We start from the raw sequence: 19,422 nt of genomic DNA on the forward strand, positions 1-19,422 counted from the left end.
AAAAAAAAAAAACGCATTTAAAAGTGGAAAAAGAAGACTTGGCCGGGCGCGGTGGCTCACGCTTGTAATCCCAGCACTTTGGGAGGCCGAGGCAGGCGGATCATGAGGTCAGGAGATCGAGACCATCCTGGTTAACATGGTGAAACCCTGTCTTTACTAAAAAATACAAAAAATTAGCCGGGCGTGGTGGCGGGCGCCTGTAGTCCCAGCTACTCAGGAGGCTGAGGCAGGAGAATGGTGTTAACCCGGGAGGCGGAGCTTGCAGTGAGCCGAGATCGCGTCACTGCACTCCAGCCTGGGCGGCAGAGCGAGACTCTGTCTCAAAAAAAAAAAAAAAAAAGTGGGGAAAGGACATAAACAGACACTTTTCCAAAGAAGACATACATACAGCCAACAAACATGTGAAAAGAAGCTCAATATCACTGATCATAGAGAAATGCAAATCAAAACCACAATGAGATACCATCTCACATCAATCAGAATGGCTATTAAATTTTTTTTTTTTTTTTTTTTTTTTTTTGAGACAGAGTGTCACTCTGTCCCCCAGGCTGGAGTGCAGTGGCACGATCTCAGCTCACTGCAAGCTCCGCCTCCCAGGTTCACGCCATTCTCCTGCCTCAGCCTGCCAAGTAGCTGGGACTACAGGCACCTACCACTACGCCCGGCTAATTTTTTGTATTTTTAGTAGAGATGGGGTTTCACCGTGTTAGCCAGGATGGTCTCAATCCACTGACCTCATGATCCGCCCACCTCGGCCTCCCAAAGTGCTGGGATTACAGGCGTGAGCCACCACGCCCGGCCCTAGAGAGTTATTTATAAGTGCACAGTGATAATGCATGTTCTGACACATCAAACATCTTCTCATAGGGAACATTGAAACATTTTGCAACAGCTTGAATTCAAGCCATTGCACTCACAGCACCACCCAATGTCCCCAGCCTCACCTGGGGAATGAGCAAATGCTGGACACCCTCCTACAGAGCTTTTCTCTGAACCCTCCACGCAGGCCCAGTCAGGCTACTCGGCTCCGGGCTGAGAACCCATCGGGGTGAGGGAGTGATGGGTAAGCGGCCACTGTGTGATTGCAGCCTTCAAAGCAAGAGGCAGCAGAGACCAGCTGATAAGTGAGTTGGGAAAACGTGGGGAAAATGAATGGATGTGCCAGGGGGGAAGCACTTACCACAGGAAGCCACGCCCAGCCCAGCCCCCAGCCCAGCCTGCTGGGGCCTGAGACACTGAACAGAGCTGCTGTTTGCCAAGCGTTCTGGTTACACTTTTGTTGTGGGATCTGCAACCTGGGGTGGTTGCCAGGCTACTGCAAAGACAGGAACATGGTGTCCCTTGTAACATCTGGACCTGAGCCATCTCAGTGTGGAAGTCATGGCCAGAGAGGTTTCTAGAACCTGAGACCTTGACTATCACCCTACCTTATCTCTCTTTCTCCTGGCGACCTGGAATCCCAGGTTGCAAAGGGTCTTACAGGTGTATAACCCAAACCCAGGGCCTGCACTAAACCTCGACTCTGCTCTGTGGCCCCCAGCGGCCCCGAGGTCTCCTTCCATCCTCGTCCATCCTTGGTTGGTGAACACGAGCCCTTTCACGAACCCGCGGGGAAAGCCTTGCAGGCCCCGCAGCGGCTGCTCCCAGGACAGTCTTTGGGTTTTCCTGACACCGTTTTCTTCTCCTCCAAAGATATTCCCCCTTAGACCGGGCGGGGTGGCTCACGCCTGTAATCCCAGCACTTTGGGAGGCCTAGGCGTTGGATCACTTAAAGTCAGGAGTTTGAGACCGGCCTGGCCAACATGGTGAAAACCCTGTCTCTACTAAAAATACAGTAATTAGCTGGGCGTGCTGGTGCTCGCCTGTAGTCCCAGCTACTTGAGTGGCTGAGGCAGGAGAATTGCTCGAACCTGGGAGGTGGAGGTTGCAGTGAGCCGAGATCGTGCCATTGCACACCAGCCTGGGTGACAGAGTGAGACCCTAAAAATAAAAAATTAAAAAACCCAAAGACGTTGCCCTTTGTTGGGACCTCCTCAAAGTGTGTGCCTGGGATACGAAGATAAAAATAAGACCCAGAGACTTGGGGTGAAGAACCAGACCTGGCCACATGTCCATTCCCTCCTTGAGTTAAGGGGGGAGAAGAGCTGGCCACACTTGGAGTTCCCGAGAGTTCCCCTTCAGGTGCCTTTCCTACCCTCCCACCTCGATATCTTTCCTCCTGGGCTTGCCCTTGGTCCCTGAAATTCTATCATCAAAGCTTTGTTGCAGGCCAGGTGCGGTGGTTCACGCCTGTAGTCTCAGGACTTTGGGAGGCCAAGGTGGGTGGATCACCTGAGGTCAGGAGTTCGAGACCAGCCTAGCCAACATGGTGAAAATCCATCTCTACTAAAAATACAGAAGTTATCTGGGCATGGTGGCACACGCCTGTAATCCCAGCTACTTGGGAGGCTGAGGCAGGAGAATCGCTTGAACCCGGGAGGTGGAGGTTGCAGTGAGTGGAGATCGCGCCACTACACTCCAGCCTGGGCAACAAAGCGAGACTCCGTCTCAAAGAAAAAAAAAAAAAAACCTTTATTGCTTTGTGTCAAAAGACCCAAAACAGGCCAGCTGAGGTGGCTCACACCTGTAATCCCCGTGCTTTGGGAGGCTGAGGTGGAAGGACCATTTGAGCCAAGGAGTTCAAGACCAGCCTGGGCAACATAGAGAGACCTCGTCTCAGTAAAAAATTTGAAAATTACGACTTGGCGCAGTGGCTCACGCCTGTAATCCCAGCACTTTGGGAGGCCGAGGCGGGCAGATCACAAGGTCAGGAGATCGAGACCATCCTGGCTAACATCCTCAATGGGAGACAGCGAGACTCCGTCTCAAAAAAAAAAAAAAAAAAGGAAAAAAAAGAACAGAAAAGTCTACGTGCCCGTGGACATCTCACTGCCACAGCCTGTCCCCCCGCCACCCTTTTATTTTGAGACGGAGTTTCACTCTTATTGCCCAGGCTGTAGTGCAGTGGCGCCATCTCGGCTCACTACAACCTCCGCCTCCCTGGTTCAAGCAATTCTCATGCCTCAGCCTCCAGAGTAGCTGGGATTACAGGTGCCCACCATCATGCCCAGCTAATTTTTGCATTTTTAGTAGAGACGGGGCTTTGCCATGTTGGCCAGGCTGGTTTCAAACTCCTGACCTCAGGTGATCCACCTGCTTCAGCCTCCCAAAGTGTTAAGATTACAGGTGTGAGCCACTGTGCTCAGCCTGTATCTTCTTTAGGTTTGGTTTTCTGTGAACCCCTGCCATTTTTTTTTGAGACGGAGTTTCACTCTTGTTGCCCAGGCTGGAGTGCAATGGTGTGATCTCGGTTCACCACAACCTCTGCCTCCCGGGTTCAGGTGATTCTCCTGCCTCAGCCTCCCTAGTAGCTGGGACTACAGGCATGTGCCACCATGCCCGGCTAGTTTTGCATTTTTATTAGAGACAGGGTTTCTCCGTGTTGGTCAGGCTGGTCTCGAACTCCCGACCTCAGGTGATCCGCCCGCCTTGGCCTCCCAAAGTGCTGGGATTATAGTTTGAGCCACCACTCCTGGTTTTCTTTCTTTCTTTTTTTTTTTTTTTAGACAGAATCTTGCTCTTGTCCCTAGGCTGGAGTGCAATGGTGCGATTTCGGCTCACTACAACCTTTGCCTTCTGAGTTCAAGCAATTCTCCTGCCTCAGTCTCCTGAGTAACTGGGATTACAGGCATGTGCCACTGCGCCTGGCTAATTTTTGTATATTTAGTAGAGACAGGGTTTTGCCATGTTGGCCAGGCTGGTCTTGAACTCCTGACCTCAGGTGATCCACCCGCCTCGGCCTCCCAAAGTGTTGGGATTACTGGCGTGAGCCACCACGCCCAGCCTGACCCTCTATTTTAATGCAGATTTTTAAAGTGTGATGTACATGCCCTAAGTGTCCACTGTTTGATGAATTTCACAAAGAGGCCATTGCTGTGTACGCAGCACTATGGTTGAGAATCAGAGTGAGGCCCCACACAGAAGTCTCTTGGTTAGAACCCTTTTCCATCACCTGTCACAAAGAAGATGTCATCCCCCCAAATGCACATCCACCTGGAACTCCAGAATGTGGCCGTATTTGGAAGTAGGGTCTTTGCAGATGGAATGAGCTAGGATGAGGTCACACTCATCTTAGTGTGGAAGGTGGGCCCTAAATTCTATGACTAGGCCCTTATAAGGGGAGGGAGAGGCAGACGCAGACATGCAGGGGAGAGGATATGTGAAAGCCAAGGCCAAGACCGGAGTGGTGCAGCCACCTGCCAGGGGACAGCAAGGACCCTCCCCAAGAGCCCTCGGAGGGAGCACAGCCTTGCTGTCACCCTGACCTCAGATGCCTGCCTCCAGAACTGGGACAGTGCATTCCTGTTCTGTAAGCCACCTCGTTTGTCCATTTATGGTGGATGTGACCACAGCCCGAGGGCTCTCACACTGTCCCATGGCCACATAGCTGCTGGCCACCAGAATGGACGAACAGTTGTGGGCCCCCTCTGGCCAAAGGCAAGCTGTGGGCTCAGCTGACAGCCGCTGGCAGCCACCTGAAGACAGCAAGGCTCAGTGCTTGCACCCTCTGGGCCACACCCCGCAACGTCCACTCCAGGCCTGGACCAAGCCAGGCAGCCACAACTCCCACCCTAAGCAGCTCCTGGAAGGGACAGGAGCTGTGACGGCCACAATAATAACATTCATGGGCTGGGCGCAGTGGCTCATGACTGTAATCCCAGCACTTTAGGAGGCTAAGGTGGGCAGATCACCTGAGGTCAGGAGTTCAAGACCAGCCTCACCAACATGATGAAACCCTGTCTCTACTTAAAATATAAAAATTAGTAGGGTGTGGTGGCATGAGCCTGTAATCCCAGCTACTAGGGAGGCTGAGGGATGAGAATCGCTTTAACCCAGGAGTCAAGGGTTGCAGTGAGCTGAAATTGCACCACTGCATTCCAGCCTTGGTGACAGCAAGACTCTGTCTCAAATAAATAAATAAATAAACAAGCAACGTTCATCACAGCCCACCATTGTTCCAGGTGTCCTAGGTACCCAGCTTCATGCTCAAAGCTGCAGGCAAAGTGTTGGGTCATACAGGACTTGCCCCTGGAACAGGAAACCCAAGTCAAACTGGGGAACCTGCGAGGACATCTGTTAGTTTTTGCAACTGGACGTCCGGAGGGAGCGTGTACTTCCGGTGGCATCTGCTTCCCTCTTCCACGCCTGGGGCTCCGGCATGGTGGGCTTCTCTCAGGATGGGCCAGAGCACCTGCAGCTTCAGGCCTCAGGGGCCTCCAGCAACATCCAGAGGAAGGAAACTGCCTCTTTCGGGAGCCTGTGGCACTAAGAGGAAGCTTTCTGCAGATGCAGCCGGCAGGCTTCCCCACGGACCCCAGCGGCACAGCTGCTCCTGAAGCGAGCCCCGGGAAGAGGTTAAGTTCAACCACAGAGCAGCCGCAGCCCTGCAGCAGCTGCAGGCCTGAGCTCCCCACTGGGATCGGGAAGGCGCGGTGGATCCTGGAGTGCTGATGGCTGTGTCAGAGGCATGTGAACCACAGCAACTCCGTCTTGAATAGGGGCTGGGTACAATGAGGCTGAGACCTACTGGGCTACATCCCCAGATGGTTAAGACATCCCAAGTCATAGGACGAGATAGAAGGTCGGCACAAGACACAGGCCTTAAAGACCTTGCAGATAAGACAGGCTGCAATAAAGAAACTGGCCCAAATCCACCAAAACCAAGATGGTGATGACAGTGACCTCTGGTCGTCCTCACTGCTACACGCCTACCAGCGCCATGACAGTTTACAAATGCCCTGGCAACGTCAGGAAGTTACCCTGTATGGTCTAAAAACGGGAGGCCTGAAGAATCCCCCTCTTGCTTAGCATATCATCAAGAAATATCCATAAAAATGGACAACGAGCAGCCCTTGGGGCTGCTCTGTCTATGGAGTAGCCATTCTTTTATTCCTTTTTTTTTTTTCGAGACAGAGTTTCGCTCTTGTTGCCCAGGCTGGAGTGCAATGGCACTGTATAGGCTTACTGCAACCTCTGCCTCCCGGACTGGGTATCAGTTTAGACGGTGAGGTGTGGCTTCTCCAGCCAATGGATGCAGGACACAGCAGTAAGGATGACCCAAATGCATAAGGGATAAATATGTCTGCTCTCCCTTTGTTCATTGCACTCTCGGGGCAAGACTGCTGGTGAGTGTACCCTTTCTGCAGAAAGTAAAAATTGCCTTGCTGAGGGAATTAAATTTATGTTCAAGTGCTATTTTTTTATGGCACCAGGGAACAAGCATTTAGCATTTCTAACATGGGTTTAAGTGATTCTCCTACCTCAGCCTCCCCAGTAGCTGGGACTATAGGCACGTGCCACCACACCTGGCTAATTTTTGTATTTTTAGTAGAGATGGGGTTTCACTATGTTGGCCAGGCTGGTCTGGAACTCCTGACCTCAGGTGATCTGCCCGCCTGAGCCTCCCAAAGTGCTGGGATTACAAGCGTGAGCCACTGTGCCTGGTCCGATGTATTCCTTTACTTTTCTAACAAACTTGCTTTCACTTTACAGACTTGCCCTGAATTCTTCCTTGCGTGAGATCCAAGAACCCTTATTGGGGTCTGGATCAGGACCCCTTTCTGGTAACAGGTGTGCCTGGGGGAGAAGGGGCCAGAAGGAAGGTGATGCAGAGGCCACCTCCCCTAACCCTCACCAGCCTACACCACCTCTGCCACTCCCACTTCACAGGAGAGAAAACCAAGGCTCAGTGTGGTGGGGCCAAGTGCTCAGCTGTCACAGCCGGAGAGCGGCAGGCCAGGATTCAACATAAAAAGCAGCCCTCTCAGATGCTGGGAGGACGAACAGCAGAGCTCATTCCCTGTTCTCCAGCTTCCGTCTCAAAGTCTCCAGGAACCCCAGCACCCAAAATGTTCTTGTACGTGAATAAGGAAAAGAAAAGCCGACAGGTGGTTCTCGATGCTCCCATAGGCCCCAGGGAGTGGAGTAGTGCCACACTCCAAGTGCCTGGACAGAGAGGGATCTGCCAACAAGACCTCAGTCAGAAAGAGGAGGAGGGGGAGCCAGGGCAGGGGGCAAGGAAAGAGAGTTCAGTGAGGGGTCAGCGCATGCCAAGGCCCCAAGGTGTGTCCCGGACATGGAATGTTCCGGCAACCAAGAGAAGGCCATTGTGGGCTTGAGTGCAGACAGAAGGGGAGAGTGGCTCAGCACAGCCGGGGAAAGCTGGCCAGAGCAGAGGGACAATGGCCCAGAAATGGCTGGGGAGCTGTGGCTCTGTCTGGAAAGCAGTGGGCGGGTGTCATTGGCACCTGCCGCCATCCATGGATTCACCCAAGCCAAGGATGGAGATGGGAAACCAGCAGGCTCGGGACAGAAACATGGGCCCATCCCTCAACATCTCCCATTAGCAGACAGCAACCGTGCATGAGCTGCTTTGGAGGACCGCAGCTTCTGGCTCAGGGGCCAGCCTGAGTCTCTCCAAGGCGGGTCATAACCTCATCAGCCTCCCTCCTGAAACCCGAATGCCGCACGCCTGCTGCGTTTCTCAGGATCTCACAAATCCTACCGCAGCCCCCAACATCCTGGCCAGCCTGACAGTTACTTCCTGGAGCATCTTCCAGAGTTCCTTCGGGTTTGCTGACCCTGGTTGAGTGATGGCATTTTCTAGCTCTTTCTGTCTGTACCCTAGAATGTAGCTTGTCCAAGCCCAGTGACTTAAGTCCAATCTATTTATTTCACCACTGTCCCCTGGCAGGAGGAATTCCTCTGAAAAGACCCCAGGAGCCTGGCAAGGGGTACACTGGGGAGGCAGCTGGTGACAGGGCCTGGGCAGAAAGCCTGCTCGTCACGAAGAATTCTTTGAACCTTTTGAATTTTGTAGTATTTGCATATACTGCCTATTCAAAAATAAGTAATTAATTGAAACAGTGAGATCATTCTCTTTGATACCAAAAGGCAAAATCCTAACCGGAGTTCTGTCATTCTGCTGTTATCTCATCCCTGGCTGGAATCTGGTCACCCCAAACTCCCCACGCCCCAGCCTCAGCGTCTCCATCTGTAAACCCAGACCCAGGCCCTCCGACCTTGGTGGTGGGGCTCCACTTTGTGACTCAGACTTGTCATAGCCTGAAGCTGTGGCCCGGGCCCCGTCTCCGCAGGCTGGTTAAATCCCGGGAGTCAAAACCTCCACTCCAGGAGCAGGTTCCGTGGTCTGAGAGTCCAGGACAGCTTGTCACTCAGCAAGACAGCAGAGGGGCCACCCAGGGCGACCGAGGACACCAAGGTGTGGCCTGTGGCTGAGGTGCCCCCAGGAGTCCCAGTGGAGGCTCCAGGAAGGTCACAAGGGATCCCTCCTCCCAGGTGGCCCCTAAAGAGGCAGCACACAGTCCATGGAGGAAGAGGCACAGAATCAATGAATCTGGCTTTCAAGGAGCGAAAAAACTTAGGCTCGTTGGTGTCTCAAAGGCATCTGGTCCCCAAATTGCTCTTGGGGTTCCTGCTGGAGGCTCCAGGCCTCAGAGGCTGAGCAGCCAGGGACAACACTCCGGGGTGGCTGGCAGTGCCGCCCCTGGTTCCTGCCAACCTGGGATCCGTGGAGACCAGGAGCAGCCTGTAGTATCCCTGGGGCAGGAGGGGAGACCTTCGTCCCTTCTCCACCAACACACTGGGGATCCCCACGCCTCCCTCATAGCTTGTGAGGAGCCAGGGATCCAGGGTCAAAGTCAGAAGCCGCAAGCTGGAGAGGAAGCGTTGGCAGACATCCCCTGGGTGGGGTCCTGGGGTCTGCAGGTCACGTGGAGAAGGCACAGCAAGAACAAGACCGAGGCCAGATGGCCGTGTCCAGCACACACTCCACAGCGGGCTTCCCGCAGCTCTGCACAGCACGACGAATTTCCACCACCTAAGTGTGTCCACGGACCTTCCACCAGATCAAAGCGCGAGACTTCCCCGGCTTCCCAGACAGCCTGAGGACCCTCAAAACCGCATTAAAAACCACTGGGCCGGGCGCAGTGGCTCACGCCTGGAATCCCAGCACTTTGGGAGACCGAGACGGGCGGATCACGAGGTCAGCAGATCGAGACCATCCTGGCTAACACAGTGAAACCCCGTCTCTACTGAAAATACAAAAAACTAGCCGGGCGAGGTGGCGGGTGCCTGTAGTCCCAGCTACTCGGGAGGCTGAGGCAGGAGAATGGTGGGAACCCGGGAGGCGGAGCTTGCAGTGAGCTGAGATCCGGCCACTGCACTCCAGCCTGGGCGACAGAGCAAGACTCCGTCTCAAAAAAAAAAAAACAAAAAAAAACAAAACAAAAAAACCCACTGTTTTGGTGAGTGGGTGAATCGCTCACATGATTCAAAATTCAAAAGGAACAGAATGATGTCGCCTGAAAACGTCCCATCCCAGGGACTCAGGCTCCCGCACCAGAAACAGGCTTTGCAGACGTCCTATCAGTGAGACAATTAGAACGCTGAGCTCAGCCACCCCAGCCCCCATCCTGTCTTTCCCTTCATTATTCCTGGGCTATTGGGCCAAGCTAACTTTGGAAGACCTTTAGGCTACAGTTCAAATGATTGATAACAGGCTTTGCCCCAAACCTGCTTTTGTAAAGCTAATGGGAGGCCCCCAGGCTTCCAGGAAGAGGGAACCAGAGTCCTATTAAGGTGCAGACACAAAAGATGGTCAGCCATTATCCCAGAGGTTATCAGATACGCAACCTCCCCCATTACTCCTGCAAATAACACCACTGCTGTAGTCTGAAGTATCTTTTGAGAGATCTTTCCAGGTTTTGTGCATGGCTGAACCTACAGCCCCACCCAGACCCCAAGGCTCCACCTGGACCTACAGCCCCACTCCTGTGGCCCCACCAGAAGCAATTCGGCTGCAGGAGGAAGGGTTCCACCCCCTATGAGTTCATCTCCACCCCAACCAATCAGCAGCAAACATCTGTTACCTGGCCACCCCCACCCAAACCCCTAATCTAAACCAGGTGCGGTGGTTCACACCTGTAATCCCAGCACTTTGGGAGGCTGAGGCGGGTGGATCACAAGGTCAAGAGATTAAGACTATCCTGGTCAACAAGGTGAAACCCTGTCTCTACTAAAAATACAAAAATTAGCTGGGTGTGGTGGCGGGTGCCTGTAGTCTCAGTCACTTGAGAGGCCGAGGCAGGAGAATCGCTTGAACCCGGAGGCGGAGGTTGCGGTGAGCCGAGATTGCGCCACTGCACTCCAGCCTCACGACAGAGTGAGACTCCATCCAAAAAAAAACCAATGAAACAAAACAGAAAAACCCCTAATCTATGAGCTTTGGATGAGATGATCTGAGTATGAACTCCATCTCCCATGCGGCATAGCTGGCCTCGTGTCTATTAAACTCTTTCTCTACTAAATGCTGTGCTCTGTATGCAGCTGCCAGGAAGAACCCCTTGGGTGGTTACGAACCTTTACTTTTTTTGAGGGGGTAACATCTCTGTGGGGATATAATTCACCTAGTACACAATTCACGCATCTAAAGTGCACAGTGAAATGGTTTGTAAACCCAAAGTCTCAATTCACTTAGAAAGTTCATTTCTGGGCCGGGCGTGGTGGCTCACGCCTATAATCCCAGCACTTTGGGAGGCTGAGGTGGGCGGATTACCTGAGGTTAGGAGTTGGAGACTAGCCTGGCCAACATGGTGAAACCCCATCTGTACTAAATATACAAAAATTAGCTGGGCATGGTGGTGGGCACCTGTAATCCTAGCTACTCGGGAGACTGAGGCAGGAGAATTGCTTGAGCCGGGAGGCGGGGGTTGCAGTGAGCCGAGATCGTGCCACTGCACTCCAGCCTGGCTGGCAGAGTGAGACTGTCTCAAAAGAAAAAAAGAAGAAAAAGAAACAATTTCTGGTTGGGCGTGTACAGGTGATTACACGCCTGTAATTGCCGCACTTTGGGAGGATGAGGCGGGTGGATCACCTGAGGTCAGAAGTTTGAGACCAGCCTGACCAACATGGTGAAACCCCGTCTCTACTGAAAATTCAAAATTAGCCAGGTGTGGTGGCGTATGCCTGTAATCCCAGTTACTCTGAGGCTGGGATGGGAGAATTGCTTGAACCCAGGAGGCAGAGGTTACAGTGAGCTGAGATCAACCCACTGCATTCCAGCCTAGGTGACAGAGTGAGACTGTCTGGGGGGGAAAAAAAAAGTTTTGCCGAGGTGCCACAGCCTCAGGACGTCCTGATGACATGTGCCCAAGGCGATCAGGGCACAGGCTAGTCTTACACATTTTCGGAAGATAGGAGACATCAATCAGTATATAAAAGATACACGTTGGTTTGGCCCAGAAACGCTGGGCAACTCGAAGCAGGGAGGGGCCTTCCAGGCCACAGGTAAATAAGAGACAAAGGGTCGCATTCTTTTGAGTTTTTGATTAGCCTTTCACTGAATGTGCAATTGACAGGGATAGTCCCTGACGCCTTGGTCTGGCTGAGCGAAACAAAAGAGGGGAGGAGGCGACTGGAGGCGCACTTCCGTCTCAGGAGAGCGGAGAGCGGACCGATGAGCTCCACAAAGCGTTTTCTTCTGGGCAAACTGGGTGGGGAGGAATGTGGCGTTTTGATCTCTGTGGCGATCTTATTTAGAAACAGAATGGGAGGCAGGTTCCCAGCTTGGCTTAACGCGTTGGCTTGGTGATTTGGGGCCTTGAGTTTTAGGTTCCGTTCTCGGTACTGGGATGTTCACAGTGCCCTGCCCCCACCACAATCAACTGACCTTTTCCATCCCAGGTGAATCTGCAGGTCGGCAGCGCATTCTTCCTGGGGAAAGGCCCAGGGTGCTCTAATCAGGCCCTGTTGTCTCGCCAGCATGTGTTTTGTTTTTTAAATTGAGACAGAATCTCGCTTTTTTGTCCGGGCTGGAGTGCAATGGCGTGATCTCAGCTCGCTGCAACCTCCACCTCCCAGGTTCAAACGATTCTCCTACCTCAGCCTCCCGAGTAGCTGGGATTACAGGCGCCCACCACCAGGCCTGGCTAATTTTTGTATTTTCAGTAGGGACGGGGTTTCACCATGTCGGCCAGGCTGGTCTCAAACTCCTGACCTCAAGTGATCTGCCCGCCTCAGCCTCCCAAACTGCTAGTATTACAGACGTGAGCCACCGGGCCCGGCCAACTCGCTGGCACTTTTAAGACGCCCCAAAGAGGAGGCCAAGCAGCCTCCATGCCCATCCGCTGCCTTCCATGGGGTGTGGGTGTGCAGTGGAGACCCTGACAACTCAGGACACTGGGGGAGAGTGTGCGCGTGGGACGGTGGGGTGAGTGTCCGAGTCCCGGACTGTGACTGCCCAATGGGTTCTTCCCACGCACTCCACAGACAAAATCAATCCACTGAGACTGTGCACTGCAGTAAAGAAAGAGTTTAATTGTCACGAGGGATCACCTGAGGTCAGGAGTTCGAAACCAGCCTGGCCAACATGGCAAAACCCCATCTCTACTAAAAATACAAAAATTAGCCGGGCGTGGGGATGGGTGCCTGTAATCCCGGCTACTCGGGAGGCTTAGGCAGGAGAATCACTGAACCCAGGAGGCAGAGGCTGTAGTGAGCTGAGATCTTGCCACTGTGCGCCAGCCTGGGCGACAGAAAATAATAATAATAAATTGTCACAAGGCTGGCCATGCCACAAGGGAGATGGAATTATTACTCAAATCAACCTCCCGGAAGGCATGGAGGTTAGGGGATTTTCAAAGACTAAATTTCTCCCAAAGCTAGCTTGGCGCACACCCAGAAATGAACAAAGCCAGCCAGCCTGTGAGGTGAGGAGCGGGATGGAGGCAGCCATGTCAAATTTCTCTTCCTGTCATAATTTTGCAAAGGTGGTTTCAGGACAGGGCAGGAAGGGCCTGTAACCTGCAGGTGCTTGACAATGAAAAAAGGAGAGTAAGGCCACACACAGCATCTCCACATCCAAAGTCCTGAGGAGGGGTGTCCTGCAGTGGGGAGAGAGGGAGAGACCACCAGGGGCCCTAGAAGGAGGAGGTGCCTCGTGCAGCTCACCTAGGAACCCATCTTCATCTCCACAGCGTGGAACTCCACGAGTCCTGGAAAGCTCTCCCGTGTGTTCCGGAAACAGCTCACTGCAACGATCCCCCTTCCCACAGGACTGAGATGAGACTCAGTCCTGTGGGACGCTGGGTCCGCCCAGGAAGGCCAGATGATGGCCTCATCCGTGATTCCCTGAGCTCTTTTGTACCCATAGATCCAGCAGAACAAAATGCTTGTTTAGAAAAACAACAAAAAGAGCTTGTTCAGCTTCTCTGACTCCTCCAAACCCTGAACCGGGAGACCCCTCAGCCTAGCTCCCCCTGGGTCAGCCTGTAACTCCCACCTTAGCCCCTGAGACTGGGCTGGCCAGGGGGAACCTGCTGCATCTGCTGCCCCTCAGGCCCCCTCACGCCACTCCCCCACCGATTCTTTCCAGCCCTGTTCCCTCTCTCCATCAAAGAAAACCCCTTTTCCTGACTCTGGAGGCCTTGCAGGCCTGTAAGTTGGAGAGGAATGTACCCCTACTGTGAGACGCCCCCCCAGCCCTCCGCAAGCCCTGCACTAATCCTTTTGGAATAAAGCTGTCCTTACTAAATCCGGATTTGTTTTTTATTTGACAATTTCTTCTCTGTGAACTTCTCGGCTCAACTCAAGGGACGAAGCCAAGCTTAGAAATAAAACAGAAGCAGCGTCAACAGATGTCAGGAGTGGGGCCTCGTTTCTGCGTGGTGCCTTCTGAGACCTGGGCACGCCATCCCAAGAGGGCAGCAGACGCTGGGGAAAGGGTCACTGCCGCTGAAAGAGAGGGAGGGGGCCAGCGAAGGATCCAGGCTCCTTCCGGCCCCTGGCCGCCTGAAGATGAAGCGTTGCCCTGGCAGTGTTTGAAACGCGGTCAGTAAGGAGTGAAATCGGTACGGTGAGTTGTGCAGAATGTGGCGAAACCTCCCTGGAGATGAAGAGTCCCAGAACGTGCAACCTCTCGGGAGCCTGGGTCCAAGCCCACCGTGTCCTCACCCAGACCTGCCCACGCCTCTCTCCCAGCTGTCAGGAGTTGTCAAGGGGATTAAGGGGATTCTCTTTGCGTTCATGGGAACAGCAGCAGGATTAGCTGGGGCCTCCTACTGAGGAGGGGGAGCGCTCGGGGCAGCCCAGACGACGCGACACTCAGAGAGCTCGGAGGGGCGGTGACCAGAGCTAGGTCACAGCCAGACACCAAGGCCTTGACTTTGGGGTGTCATTTCATGGGTAAGAACCCTCCCTTGGCTGGAGGTGAGGCTAGGGCCACACACCCATTCCCCAGCCAGCCTTTGCAGAGGTCAATGAGAGAGAGGCAAATTCTGGAACCTGTCCTCACCCCTCTTTGACCCAGAGAGGATTTAATCTGGAATGAGGCTGGTTGAGACTAGTTTTGTGAGGGATCTGTCCACCCAGGGTGCCAGTGCGTTTTACAAGGCTCGCTTTCGTGGCGCAGTTGAGTTCCCACTCGCAGAAAGTACTCACCCTATGGCTATAAGGCAAAGGGCTGGGTCTTGTAGGAACTGGACCCCAAGCAGGGAACAGGTCAGTGCAGGGCCTGTTTGTTTGGTGTGGCTGCACATGCACCAGGGACAGGAATGTAGGCATTTCTGGTTGGAGGGAGAAGGTTGGACAAGCACAACAGTACCTTTGGGGGGAGCATTTGCGTTTCCACTGGAGATGAGGCCAGGTGTCTTGCACTCAGGTTGCCCTGTGAGGAATTGAGGCCAGGCCCAGAAGGATGGTGGGATGGAAGGGAGGGGCAGTCTTATGGATGAGGGGTCAGGTGTCCAGGCCCTCCAGGTGCACAGGTTGGAGAACTCGGGTTCTCCATGTGTGTGGGTCCTCCAAGTGCCCAGGTCCTCCAGGTGCCCACGTCCTCCAGGTGTCCAGGCCCTCCAGTTGCCCACGTCCTCCAGGTGCCCAGGCCCTCCAAGTGCCCAGGTCCTCCAGGTGCCCAGGCCCTCCAGGTGCCCGGGTCATCCGGGTGCACAGGTTTGTGAGATGCTCCCACTGTGTGCTTCCTACCATTTTGCATCCAATGCACATGGATCCACTCCGACCTCTCAGCTCCCCTGAATCACCCCAGGCAGGTGAAGGAATGTTTTGGAGTCCCATTTTCTCCTCCCTGAGACAGGGTGGCACCTGGCCACCTCCTCTGGGTGCTGCAGGCTCAGTTCACTTGCCCACGCTGGAGCCTTCAGGCCAAGCCTCGGGGAGCACAGAACCTTGGGACAGTGGGGATCCAGGGCCCCCAGAAATCCAGCTGAAGGAGCTTCAGGGTGACCCCACCTCCCCTGTCCCTCAGAGCAGATGCTCCTAGAATGTTCGTCCTTAGAGCAAGTGAATTAGTGTTCCACCAAGGCTGCCCAGGGAGGGGAAGGGGCAGGGTGTGTGGGGCCCAGCGTGGGCACCGAGCCTGTGTCATCTGTGGTCTCAGTGGGCAGGCAGGCGGTACTGGAAGAGCCATCTCCATCCACTGTCTCCCCTCTGTGCTCTCCCAAGGCGTGGCCCCTCCCCAGGCTGAGGACCCCTCCCCACCATCACCATCTCTGCAGGGTTTTGGCTGAAGACCAAGGACTTCCAGGCTCTTTAGAGGCCAGAGAGGCATCCCGTGTTTGGGACAATTGGCGGTGACCCAGCCCAGGTGGGGAGTGACCAGAGGACACTCAGGCAGAGCCACTGTTCCAGGACTCCTGCACCCCCGCTCTGCCCAGATGTTGGCTCCCCACCCTGCCCGGGCTAGGACCCCCATTCACCTCCCTCCACAATTCCCGCAGCCTGTGCAGCCCACGCCCTCAGGTGGTTTTGGCTGACTCCAGGGCAGGGTCGCCTCCTCCTGTCCCAGGCGTGCAGCTCTCACAAACACAGCTGGCAAGCACAGTGTGGTGAGCTCAGGAGGATGGTCTAGGATGCAGGAGTCACCGGGAGGGGTCCCAGCCTGCAGCCCACGGTCTTCTGTGTCGGGCTCTTCCCACCACCGCTTTTCCTCCTCCCTCTGCTTTGCTCTGTCCTCCATCCTCCTCTGCACTGGAAGCCTCTCCAGGCCCGAAGGCGGAGTTGCTGGAGCTGTTGCTTGATTAGGGCCGTGGCCCCCATCCCCTGACCAGGGGAATTCTCTCTCCTCTCCCCGTTTTTCCTCACCACTTCCCCCTTTCCTCCCTCTTCTCACACCCTGAGCTGGGTAAGGCAGCAACAGAGGCAGAAGCACGTTGATTCCGGTCCTCTCCGGGGCCAAGACCCTTTTACGTCAGAGCTGGTGAATGCGGCTGCCCCTGGGCTGGGGGAGGGGCTGGGGCACTACAGAGCTGAGGTCCCCACTTTCCAGGGCAATGCCTTCCTTCCGTTTCCCTCCCTTTCCTACACCAGGGGTTAGGGTTTAATGTGTGTCTCCATGCCTCCATGCGCTTCTGCCCGCAGTTCCCAGCAGGTCATAAGAGCTGCCCAGAGTTCCGTCCAGCGGGACCTCACGGGAAGACAGGCTCCCAGCAAGGAGCTCTGCAGGAGGGCGAGGTAGCAGGAGAGGACTGGTCATGGCGAGACCTGGGCTTTCTGCAATGAGGGGGCGGCGAGAGGATTGGTCACTGGTTCCTTCAGGAAGCCCTGCTCTCCTGGGGAGGGCGCACCTGATAGGCGGCTTCATTCAAATGTGTTTGGGGCTCCCGCCCCCACAAACGCTCCCCCCTCACCCTCTCTCTGGGGGAGAGGGAGCTGCCACACACCATTCGTTTACGCCCGCTGTCTGCCACGGTGCTCAAGGCATTGAAGCGTCAGTTGGAGGGAAGGCAGAGCATGCATGGCAGGCCTTGCTGGGTCCACTGGGATGAGGCCAGGCCATACACAGCACCTTTCTTGGCCTCATCAATGATTCTCTGAGCTGTTTTTGTCCCCACAGATCCATCAGAATGAAATGCCTGTTGACCAGACTCGAGTTCAGCTCCTCTCCCTCCGGCAGGCCCTGAACCTGGACCCCCTCAGCCTGGGCCAGCCGGTGACTCCCCACCCCTGAGAGAGTGCTGGCCCAGGGAAGCTGATTCGTCATCCCTCAGGCTCCCCACCCCACTCTCCACACAAGAACAAAGAACAAGGTTGAATTCTTTCCAGGCTTGTTCACATCCCCCATAAAAGAAAACCTTTGGCCAGGCACAGTGGTTCATGCCTGGAATCCCAACACTTGGGGAGGCTGAGGCAGGCAGGTCACTTGAGGCCAGGAGTTCAAGACCAGCCTGGCCAACATGGTGAAACCCCATCTCTACTAAAAATAAAAATTTAAAAAAGTAGCCAGGCATAGTGGTAAGCGCCCGTAATCCCAGCTTCTCTGGAGGCTGAGGCAGGAGAATCACTTGAGCCTGGGTGGCGGAGGTTGCAGTGAGCCGAGATCACACCATTGCACTCCAGCCTGGGTGACAGAGCGAGACTCCATCTCAATTAAAAAAAAAATAAAAATAAAAAAAAGGCCGGGCGCCGGTGGCTCACGCCTGTAATCCCTGCACTTTGGGAGGCTGAGGCGGGCGGATCACGAGGTCAGGAGATTGAGACCATCCTGGCTAACACGGTGAAACCCCGTCTCTACTAAAATACAAAAAATTAGCCGGGCACGGTGGCGGGCGCCTGTAGTCCCAGCTACTCGGGAGGCTGAGGCAGGAGAATGGCACGAACCCGGGAGCGGAGCTTGCAGTGAGCCGAGATGGTGCCACTGCACTCCAGCCTGGGCGACAGAGTGAAGACTCTGCCTCAAAAAGAAAAGAAAAAGAAGTCTGGATTGGCCGGGTGCTGTGGCTCACCCCTGTAGTCCCAGCACTTTGGGAACCCCAGGCCGGTGGATCACTGGAGCCTAGGAGTTTGAGACCAGCCTGCCTAGGAAACAAGCAAGACCCCATCTCTACAAAAAGCTTAAAAAAATTAGCTAGGTGTGGTGGTGCATACCTGTAGTCTCAGCTACTCAGGAGGCTGAGGCAGGAGGATCACTTGACCCTGGGAGGCTGAGGCTGCAGTGAACTGAGATAGTACCACTGCACTCCAGCCTGGGTGACAGAGTGAGACCCTGTCTCAAAGAAAAAAAAAAAAAAAGTCTGGGTTGGGCTTTGATTTTGACAGGCAGGGGAATGTCAAAATCAAAGCCCAACCCAGACTTTTTTTTTTCCTTTGAGACAGGGTCTCACTCTACCTGTGTCCACCTCCATTTACAGGGCTGGACATTGGCCCCCGGAGTGGTCTGGCTGAAGGGAGCCCCTCCCATCTTCCCACAGACCTGCACCCCACCCAAGGGCCCAGTTGCCGCTCACTTGGGGCCCCCGAGCTGAGATGGGATGCTGGCTTCATTCTTTTCACCTCTTCTACAAACACTGACCAAGGCTTTTGTTTGACCAGAACCTAGAGCTGGGGGACCCAGCAGGGGACAGAGCAGATGAGGACCTGTCTTCAGGAACCTTCCTGGGGTGGGGGTTCACCCATGGGTGATTGCAAGAATGCCAACACCAGCACTGCGGGTGCAGACCGTGCTCTGGGGGAGACGGGCTGGCAGAAGGCACCGTCAGGGCAGGTGTCTGACCATGAAGGGTGGCTGGAGGGAGAGTGGTCCAGGCTGAGTGGAAGGCAGTGGAAAGCCCCGGGATGGGGAGGGGGTCGGGGCAGAGCTTTGGGGACTCCAGGGGCCCAGCCTGACTGGAAAAGGGAGATTGGCCAGGGCCAAGCCAGGTGGGGCTGTGGCTCTGTGGGGCGTCTGCATTTCTCTTCAGGGCAGGAGGAGCTTTTCTGACTGGTGTCCAGCAGGGGATTGAGGGATGAAGAACAAATCAGGGTTGTTTGCTTTTTTTTTTTTTTTTTTTTCCTGAGACGGAGTTTTGCTCTGTCGCCCAGGCTGGAGTGCAGTGGCGCAATCTTGGCTCACTGCAAACTCCACTTCCCAGGTTCACGCCATTCTCCTGCCTCAGCTCCCGAGTGGCTGAGACTACAGGCGCCTGCCACCAAGCCCGGCTAATTTTTTGTATTCTTAGTAGAGACAGGGTTTCACTGTGTTAGCCAGGATGGTCTCGCTCTCCTGACCTCGCGATCCACCCACCTCGGCCTCCCAAAGTGCTGGGATTACAGGCGTGAGCCACTGCGCCCGGCCAAATCAGGGTTTTTAAAGGAGTCAATTTGAAAAGGTTATTGCAGGCTGGGCATGGTGGCTCACGCTTGTCATTCTAGCACTTTGGGAGGCTGAGGCGGGTGGATCACCTGAGGTTGGGAGTTCAAGGCCAGCCTGGCCAACATAGTGAAACCCCATCTCCACTAAAAATACAAAAATTTAGCCGGGCATGGTGGCACACGCTTGTAATCCCAGCTACTCGAGAGGCTGAGGCAGGAGAA

The sequence above is a fragment of the Chlorocebus sabaeus genome, chromosome 5, assembly GCF_047675955.1.
Source record: "Chlorocebus sabaeus isolate Y175 chromosome 5, mChlSab1.0.hap1, whole genome shotgun sequence".
Taxonomy (NCBI): domain Eukaryota; kingdom Metazoa; phylum Chordata; class Mammalia; order Primates; family Cercopithecidae; genus Chlorocebus; species Chlorocebus sabaeus.